Source organism: Glycine max, chromosome 18 (assembly GCF_000004515.6).
Source record: "Glycine max cultivar Williams 82 chromosome 18, Glycine_max_v4.0, whole genome shotgun sequence".
Lineage (NCBI taxonomy): Eukaryota > Viridiplantae > Streptophyta > Magnoliopsida > Fabales > Fabaceae > Glycine > Glycine max.
The window spans coordinates 39,971,965-39,982,911 of NC_038254.2; the positions used below are offsets into that span (position 1 = coordinate 39,971,965).

Below are 10,947 nucleotides of genomic sequence, written 5' to 3' on the forward strand. Positions count from 1 at the left end.
ACCATGCAAGGTTTACTTCTAGATTTGGCCTCAGCTATAGCCTCATTGGCAATTAAGACACCATGAAGAATGTGTCTCCCCTTCATAAAAGTCGTTTGCCTTTCATCTATAAGGTGAGGTAATACAACAGCCAACCTCTTGGCCAAAACTTTTGCCACAATTTTATAGACACACCCTATAAGGGAGATGGGTCTATAATCATTGAAAGATTGGGGGTCATTAATCTTTGGAATGAGGGCTATAAAGGAAGCATTAGTTCCTTTTGGAAAGGATCCATTGATATAGAATTCATCCATGAATCTCATGATGTCTATTTTAAAAAATCTCCCAAAAGTGTTTAATGAAATTAAAATTCAAGCCATCCGGGCCAGGGCTTTTGTCCCCCCCACAATCCCAAACTGCAGATTTGATCTCCAATTCATTAAATCTGGACACTAGGCTTTCTTTGTCTCTTAGATCCAGAGAGGAGAAGTAAACACCATCCAGTGTTGGCCTGTTAGAACATTCCTCCAGAAATCTGTCTTTGAAATAAATGACAGCTGCATTTTTAACCCTGCAAGGTTCATGAATCCACACATCATCCATGAAAATACTTGGTATAGCATTTTTTCTTCTTCTATGGTTGATCAATCTGTGAAAATAAGTAGAGTTGTTGTCCCCTTCTTTTAGCCATTTAACTCTAGCCTTTTGTCTCAACATAGATTCATATGCATAAGCTGCCTCCCACAATTGGACTTGAAGAGATTTCTTAAGAGTGACTTCCACTTGGGATAGAGGTCTGTCATTTATATCATTCTCCAAAGCATTCAGCTCCTTTTTAATCATAATAACTTTTCTAGCATTAGCTTCACCATTTGTTAAACTCCACTGCTTTATGCACTGTTTGAGGAGTTTTATTTTATGATTCAGAACATATCCTCCCCATCCTGGAGGATGATAATTGCCCCATTGCTGCTGAACTAGTTGCTGAAAACCCTTGTCCTTCAACCACCAATCCATAACCTTGAAAGGTTTTGGCCCCCAATCTATGTTCTTTGACTTCAACAAGATGGGGCAGTGGTATGAAAAGTCTCTGTCAAGCACATACTGTGTAGAGTCAGGCCACTGCAGCAGCCAATCATCTGATATAAGGAACCTGTCCAGTCTACTCATAGCACTGCCATTAGGTCTGCACCAAGTGAATCTTCTCCCAACAGACCTAACATCCTCTAAGTTCATGTCTGAAATCCAAGCATTGAATTCAGAAATGCTAGGATCCACACTTACAGACTGGGCTGAGCTCACCCTCTCATCTTGGTGTCTTATAGAATTGAAGTCACCTAATACACACCACATGGCTGCTTGTGAAGCTGTCTTCAACTGCAGGATCTCTTCCCATTGCTGCCTCTTTCTTTGAAGTTCACAGGGTGCATAGACATTGATTATGGAAACCCTTTTGTTGTCCTTAATCCACTTCCCTTCCAACAAAATAAACCCATTCCCTACTACCTTTCTGTCTACTATATAAGAGTCATTGTTCCATATACATAAGAGGCCACCAGCAGAACTAGTTGCAGGAGCAAACTCCGAGGAAACATTACAGTCAGCCCATAAATACTGACATAGTTTTCTATCAATAGACTCCATTTTTGTTTCTTGGATGCAAAGAACATCAAGATTGTTAGTCAAAGTGAGCTTTCTAATGGCTGACCTTTTAACAGCCCCACCCAAGCCTCTAGAATTAAAGGTTAAAATATTCATGAGGCAAGAGTATTCCTTCCCATCATAGCTGGTGAAGCTACCGCATCCTCACTAAAGTGACCATCAAAAGTCAAACCCAAGTGTCTAGCTACTTCATGGTGGAAAACCTCCTCATCCTCTGCAAGAGCATTGGTGAAACTGGTTGAAGAAATAGGGTTGAGACAGGTCTGGGTCTGAGGTGTAACGACATCAGCTGGGTGCACCCCCCCCTGACACATCATCTTCCCTATAGATGAGGCCACTGTCTGCAATGTCCAGAGGTGATGACTTATTGTCATTCCTACTGGTCTCAGCAATCTTTGTGTGGCCCGAATACCTACTTCCTGCACCCACCTTTTTTCTAGAGTACACCTTGAGGTTATGGGTAGTTTCTTCTCCAATTGATTCTGGGCCTTTAATATTCAGGCCCAAATTCTGCATTACCCCTTCTGGCCCCCTATTGTGAATGCTATTATTCAAACCGTGACTCACTTTAGTTGGGGAATTTAAACTTGTATTGACCGCAGGACATAGGACTGGAGTAATATCCTCTGGGCTATATTGAAGGACCCTAAGGTCAGCGCCTTTGACTATGTCATCTTCCTTGGGGCCAGCGTCTTCTTTTTCCTCAATCGGCAATGTCTTCTGAGCAAGGGAAGAGATCCTACGAGCCTCCATTCCGCTTCCATGCAAAGGCTCTGTGAGAGGACCGTTGAAGACCTCCTGTCGCGTGGCGCAGTGTAGCAAGCTCATAGCAGGAAGCGGCTCCCGCTGGTGAAGTGACACGTCTCCATCAGAGGAGACCTCGGAATCTGCACACCATAGATTGATGCCGTTGATCCACCTTCGCCTCCGCCTGTCCCTCCTGTATTCCGACGAGGCTCCGTTAGGGACGCAAGTAATGGAATCTTTGTCGGAATCCTCCATTACCGTCGTGAACGGTGATGGCGGAAAAGTCTCTAACTCCGGCCGCCACCCTCATTTTCCGATAGGTCGAGCTACCTCCTCCCTCAGAAACAAGTGATGCTCATTGTCATTAACCATAGCCATCATCGATTTGGAGAAGATTGGTTTCAACTTTGTGCGAATCAGAATCCGCGCGACATCAAGCCTCGAACGGTCGGCTGTCTCCTCGTCGAGTTCAACAATCTCTCCAAATGTCGAAAGCAAGGTCTGAAAGTGCTCTGTGTCCCATATCTCCAGGGGAACACCCCAGATATGAATCCATATCAGCCTGAATTCAGTCTTCATCTCTGGCGTCCATTTCTGGATTGAAAAAATGGTTGACTCTCCGTTGGATTGTTCTCTACGGTTGAGTTTGTCTGCTTTAGCCTCGTCCATATCTTGAAGGATAATGGTGTCGTCCCCCCAGTATGATACCTTCACATCCATACCTACCATCTCCTCAACCTCATCCACCGCCTTCTCAAACATACCTCTATTTTTTAAACGGCCCACCCAGAGATTATCCAACTAGCTAGTTTTGTCCTTCCCAGTTTGAATAACTACGGAAACGTCAGAAACTTCTGGTCCCTTCTTCCCCATCAAAGGCATCGTAATCTCCTTCTTTTTCATCTTATGGTCGTGCTTGACAGCTTCAGCGTACGATTTCATACTAGTGGAGGTCGTACTGTTGATTCTGGCTTGTTTGGGTTCCATAGGATTCATGGATACCTTCCTTACTCGAACCACTTCACCCCCTGTTCTTCCCACTTCCCTTTTACCTCCTCTCTGAAACTTGGGTTTGTTGACAAACAACTTCTTCCCTTCTATGTAGATTTTGTTATCCAGTTGTCTCTCCAACCAACCTGCATCCTCCACGCCTTTGAAGCGGACGAAACCATAACGTTGACCCTGTTTATTCTTTGATTGAGGTATAAACACCTCCCACACTTTTCCCCACTCCTGGAATAGATTCCAGAGGTAAGTTTCATTCATAGAGTCTGGGAAATGAGAGAAATAAAAGGATGTTATGTCCTTATTATTTCTCCATGATAGAGCTCTGTGTTTCTCTCCTATCAGATGAGCGTGAGTAACATTTTGTGTTGCATCAAAATTAATTCCTAGTCTCTAATGCATAATTTCCACCTACAAAAGTTGTTCAAGCAAGGCATAATGTATGAAAAACACAACACCTGATACTAAAGATACTTGATTTGACCATGAACCTTTAAAAACATGAGACTCTCAAAAGTACAAGAAAATATTTGCATTGGATTGGTCAAGGCTCCAATCACCAGGATTAGATATTAGCAAGCTGGAGAGTTCAGATTATTGTCAGCTCTATGTCATAACATAAATCAGTCATAATCTTTGTTTCACTTCCTTTCAATATGGCATGAGCAAAATACTTTTTAAAAAAAGTATAAAATGTGTAGTAGTCACTAGTCAGTTAGTAAAGCCTCTTGTTTGGGATATAAGAAAAACTGCTCAGGATTTAAAACTAAAACATATAAAATATATAAGAAACTAAGAAAGATAAAAACAAAAAACAAGGAAATATAAACTCAGCTCACTTTTTCACTAGAAGGAACAGATTGTACGAAGGCTGAAGGATTCAATCTTACTTCTGACGCTGATAGAGGTTCAGATATTCCAGTGCTTTTAACCTATGAAGAAAGAACCTATCAGTAAATCTTTACATCATGCAAAAGAGTATGAATAAGACTTGTGAATTGTACAACAAAATACTGCAGTGGCACTAAATTTATGTGTGACCTTGCTGGAATATGACTTCACATCAACCCCATCAGCAACAGAAGGACTTCCAAACTTTGTTAGCTTCATTGCTTCTCTAGAATGCAATAGCTGTAAATAGAACAAAGGAGTATTAGTTGTGCAATTGAGCAATAATTCTTAAATGTGATTTCATACAAATGTGGGATACATAATCCTAATAATACCATACTTTCAAAATGTCAGGATCATTCCAAGGTCCCTTATCAGATCTAAGACACCCTCCATCATTTGGGCACGAACAACTGCCGTCGAGGAAATCTGGAAGTTGGCTGTTGAAAAAAAGACAAAAAAAGGAATGCTCACATGATAGGCATTATAATAGACATAGAAGCCCTTAATTAACTGGGGCAGTACAAACATAAACACAAACCTTGTGTCTATAATCTGTAACAGTCTGCTCTGAAACTTGTTGCCTAAAACCTGTAGATTCAGCATGAATCATTTATACAATGCTTGTTCCTTTCTAAAGAGAATAGATACAAAGAAAAATAGATAAATTCATGTATTTTGGCTGTGGTCATTGGATCAAGAAAACCTTTTGCAGTATTCCATAGTAGCTTGAACCCACTACCAGTATTAACAATGAACATTTGGTTTAATGTTTGAAAAGAAAATGAGCAACTTAAGAAGTGCACAATGACTGTATACCTAAATTACCTATGGCAACCTTGTTTTTGCAGTAGGGGTTACTGAGCATGCTATGATTTAAGTATTATCATTGTATTATTGTATTTGTAGGAAGTATGTTAGGATGGCATTGTGGGTTCATTGAACACAATTGCAATTTATATCCCTAATTCAGGTTCCAGACCTAAATCCTACATGTAGTTGAGTTCATGTACATGCATGCACCCTGTGAACATATTGCACGATAATATGCATGTTTAAGGAAATAAAAGAAAAAACAAATAAAAACTGAACTTTGGAGGAAAAGAAAAGAATATGCAGAAGCACCCACATACAGAGGCCTACTCAGTACTAAATTCACCTTCCTCTGTCATGAATAGCTTGCCTCCTTTTTTCTCTCCATTTACAAACAAACATAAACTTGTTTACTTTTCTTTCTTTCTTTTAAGAATTTTCCTTAAAAGATCTCAGAATCAAATTCTTAAGTTGAGAATGTCACTTTAAAGATCACTAAACCAAAAAAAAAAGAAAAAAAGAAAAAAGGAAGTGCATGAACTATGATTTGTTCATCAAGATAGATTCAAGTTCTTATAACATTTACTTACCTCAGGGTAGTTATCACCATCAATTTTTTTGCATACGCATAACAAGATCATGTGCAACTTTGCTAAAGCTGACCCAATTCTGCAAAATATACCAAGTAATAAAACGTTTAGACTTCTTCATGATGCTATTTTAATTATTCAGATATGTTGTTGTAAGCATAGAATTTACCACTCTATGCACATCAAGTATTGTTGTTGTTTTATCTATATGCCTCTTTGCTGCAATAGAACATGCTGGGAATTTCTCTTTAAACATTTTCTCAAATCCCTGAACATGATATTTTAAAAATCGATCAACTATCGTGACACTCATCAACTTGTTGGGTTCAACTTTGCGAAGTCTTTCAATATAAACCGGTTGGCCCTCTTTGCCCACACCATGGTAGCCATGAGGATAATAACACTGTACCTCTTCATACTCCTTATATACAAATTCTTACATATTATTTATCACAAAACTCATGATTCAGTAATTGAAAGATTATAGTGATTCATGATCAAACAAATAATGTTGGAAAATCTTCCAAAAGGGATATATGCAGGGTTTCTCCTCTCTAGAATTACACACTATGGGTGGCTGTTAGTTCAAAACTCTGCTAAGCTCCTTCAATCTTTCTGCAACAATTAGTATACAATGGCTTCTTTAAAAAGTAAAAGGTGTAAACAACCAATTACCAAACTTTACCTGTAAAATAGAATCTACTCCATACTCCTTCCTCCAATGCAACATATCTGCCCACATCTGGACTTTTTTTATCAATGTCGAACTTTTTGGCTTTCAGAAACCTGCAGCATGAAAACATCACCAGCCTTTAATATACTGCAAGTCTAAAAATATTTCTTTTGTACAACATGTCTAGAAAAATACATATTTTAATTTTTGCCAGAAGTTGTAGGGAAAAAAGGTTTCAAACATCAAAGAATGGCAATTTAGACGAACAATCCTTTAATAGCGCATTTACTGAATCTCTGTAATGAACATCAATAATAATCAAATATCGGGATCTCTATTGAAAAGATAAAGAATACTTCAAAGAAAGAAAAATCATGTAAATTATTGAGGAAGAAGCTACAAAATGCCACTCCAGACAATGTTTTAGATGCACTTTGCATGATTAATATTCCTCAATTAAGGTAAAATAGAAACTGCACTTCTGGCAGATAAATCAACATTTAACAGGATATGAACAACATAGACCATAATATTCCATTTATTTAACACCTCTAAAGCAATAACATTGAGCAGTTAAAAGAGAAAAAGCACACAAATAGAAAAGAAACTTCTATGACAAATTCATTTACCTCAGCATTTCATGATAATCATCATGGGAATTTGGAAGCAGATCTCTTGTAAGTAGCACCTGACAAAATGAATTCACAGATTTTTCCTCGTTAGCATCGCGGACATCTTCTATGAAAATTGAAGCAAAGTCACTATTTGCTACACGTGTATTACGCTTCCTGAGACTATAAGCGAGTCTGGTTGAAGCAGTCATTGCTTTTCTCCTAAGAGATCTAGTTCGAGACTTTCGCCACTCATCCTCAGAGGTTTCAGGCTCAAAACATCTACCCCTCTCATCTTCTTGAGCTAATACTTCTTCTCCTAAACCCATAGAAATCAATAGTCAATACCTAAACCACAGTCCTAAAAACACAACCAAAATAACAAAAATATGTTCCCAAAATCAACATCTCAACGCCACACAGGACTACAACTTTGTACCTGGCATTCTATTCAAGACAAGCAATTTGCACCTAGATTGCCTCTGCACCAAGGGAAAAACAAGAACCACCTTTAATAACAACAAATCCAACCCAGGATCAAGAATACTCACCAGCTAAGCCATTACAACCTTTATCAAGCATTCATGTATAACACAATTAATCTAATTATTCAAATGGATTAAATTAGGGAACAAAATCCAAAAAAAAAAATCCAAAATAAAAAACTAACCCAAGTTTACAGGTCAATCAACAAACTAAACCCTTTACCCTCCAAACAACAAGACTAATATTGGATTACAACATCACTCAGATTACCCCTGCATCAAGGAAAAACAAAGAACAACAATCCCAAACTTTAGGGAATCTAGAACTTTCCACAGATGAGACTTATACTAGAAGAAATCCATAAAAAACACGATTGTGCAGCTGAATCCATTCCCCAAATGATCAAAACCCAAAACCATAGATCAATCAATAAAGAAGAGGAAAGAAAACATTAACACCAAGAAAGAAAAGGACCTACATTTGACAACAACAAAAGCAATTTCGAGAGAATCCAATAAAACAACATCAGAACCAAACAAAACAAAAACAAAATCTTAATTTTAAATCGAAACACCACAACCAAGCTGGATCAATGGAATCCCGAAAAGGAAAAAGTCAGAACCGAAGAATCATAGATCAATCAACAAACGAATCAATCGAGGCGGATTTCCGATCGTAAGAGAGACAAGGAACGACATTGCATTCATTCACATACCCGAATCTAAACGACGTCGGTTAAACGATAAATAACAACGATACAGATGAGGAGAGTGAGAGAGGAAAAAGGCAAAGTGGGTATCGCTTTCTGTGTGAGATCGAAAAAATGGAATGTACCGAAACCCGTACGGAGTCGTAGACAGAGACAGAGACACGCAGAGAGAGAAGGGAATGTAGGAAGTAGGAACAAACATCGTTATCAAAAGCGTTAGGAGTGGCGTGCAAGATTTAAAGGCTAAATTCACTAGAAATTACCCTTACCTTTCGTTAAGTTATCATGTATTAGTCATGAGAGTGAACACTAAATAAAAACGATTGCAATATAAATATATACATGAAGAGCTGGGTTATTAAAAAAAAAGTACCTCCATTGAACCATAAGAGAATGGGTTTTTGTTCTGGTTTGTGAGTGGCCTCGAAAAACAAATAGAACAGTGCTCTTCCTTGAGTTTCATTGATAGTGATATAACCACCATATTGTTGAACTTCACCGGAGGCAGCGCAGGTAATCCACGCACTCTATCAGCTTCTTGCTCTGCCAGTATCTCCTGGCTAAGGTAACTAGCTACTGAAGGCTTTGCCACACCTAACGCTTCTATCGTCAAACAAACAAAAAGCAGAAGATGAAGATTGAGAAAAACTGAACACAAAGCCATAACTGATATATATCTCCGGTGTAGGTGTGCGATATATATCCATGCATTGAATTGGCTAACGGCCAAACCAAATACGCCAAATACAGTGATTCAAAAAGCATTCAAATGCCTAAGCTGCGTCGCATTTTAGTAAGTTGCAGATGTGATCATTACAATGCAGCAACATTAATATAGAGTTGCATGCTAAAGTAATCAAAATCAAAATCTGGTATATTTGCTCAGAAATATTTCTAGCCTTGTAGGAGAATTTGTAGAAGATAGGAATGAGAAAACCCTAAGGTTTATACAGTAAATAATAACACAAGAGTCTCAAGATAGAGAATGAAGCTTCATTGTAAGAACTGTGGATAGCACCTGTAGCAGATGACGAGAGTGATGAGCAAAATGACGGCGACAACGATGAAGTCTATTTCGTTGAAGCCTTTGGGAAGAGACGGCACTGTGAGGCGCCATTTGGTGGAGGAGATTCCGATTGTGGTGCCAAGGTACGCCGTCAAGCCTCTGGCGACGGTGACATTGGAAAGCACGGACCAAAGGTGACACGGAGGTAGGTGAAGGCGCCGCCGGTGGGGCAATTTTGATTGATGGGACATGGAGAAACCTAACATTTTCTTTTTTTTTCTTATTTTGTATATTTTCATAATATGATTCTAGTTGAAAAATACAAAATTAATATGTTGCTTGACTGTTAGGGTGCTAAGGCTGGATAAAATATTTTAGTGTGGAGTGGACTTTGATGAGGTGCTTTCAATCAACACACACACCAACCAATTGTGTGTGTGTGTGTTGTTGTACTCTTTGTCTTTGAACATGCCCTAGTTCTTATGCTTTTGAAATATGCAAGCAAGGCCTGATTCTTAATAATTTTTTTATTCTTTTTGAACCTATCCATTACCTATTTGGAATAGTATAATTTACAGCAGTTATAAAATGTATTTGTTTCAGAGTATCTGGTGTTACTTTTAAGTCATTAAATATGTATATTCATATTAATATTTTCATTCTCAATTTGCATATTGTTATTGCCATTCAGGAACAAAAAATATTTAAAAAATAATAATAATTCTACATCGGTTACTAGACCAACCGATGTAGGGTTACTTTATATTCGACATCGGTTATACGTAAAACTGATGTAGAATGGTTATAAATGGGGTGACATTCTACATCGGTTGTGGCCACAAATGATGTAGAATTTTGGCCATTCTACATCGGTTATTAGAACAACCGATGTAGAATGCTTGTAGAAATATGGCATTCTACAATGGGCTTAGAAACATACCCGTCTTAGAATGAGCATAATTCTACATCGGTTCGGGGGCACAACCGATTTAGAATGACCAACATTCTAAGACGGTTCTTCAACCGATGTAGAAAGACAACGCAGTTTCAACATCGCCGGCTACATTGACGCGAGACAACCGATGTAGAAGGGTGCTTTTAACCGATGTAGAAAGCTAATTTTGTAGTAGTGTAGCTTCAAGGTGATTTTTCATAATTTGTATTTTGTCCTTATTCAAAACTTCAGTTTTAAAAAGTTTAAAACAAATTTAGATGTTCAGAACCAATTCACTTAATCAAAATCAACTTGTTTGTGACCAAGTTGTTTAGGGTTGGGTTTCATAAAAAAGTAACATGAATCCAACCTACCTTCTCAAGGAGGAAGCTACAGGATTAAGCCAGATATATAGGTACAAATTCAATAAAAGGGACAACATTTTTTTTTGTGTGTGTGCGTATGTGAAGGGTAAAAAAGTTGGCCAAATCTATGTTATCATTTTTAGTTTTAAGTAATGGTTTCATAGATAAAAAATTGAAGGTAAAGAAATTTTGAATTCCATCAGAAATAATTTTTTATTTGGTATAGATAAAAGATCTTCCTATACTACGTACTATTTAATTTTGGATGATGAGTCGATTTGGTAGTAGGTTTCATAAATTAGAAATTGAAGTAAAGGTTTTAAGAGTGATTAGATTTAGGCTTAGCCCACCAAATGTCAAAAACAATCAACCAAAGTCAAAGTAAGGAGTTGTAAGTCGACCAATTTATGACAATTTTGTAAAAAGAAACAAGTTTAGTGAAAACCTTAGAAATTAGAGTTTTGAACACCAAA

General features: G+C 38.0%; 1 pseudogene; it reads right to left on the bottom strand.

Annotated features, from left to right (window-relative positions):
- Nucleotides 1-3,192: 3,192 nt before the first annotated feature.
- LOC106796994 (phosphatidylinositol/phosphatidylcholine transfer protein SFH9-like) lies at nt 3,193-8,065 on the bottom strand (annotated as a pseudogene).
- Nucleotides 8,066-10,947: the final 2,882 nt, after the last annotated feature.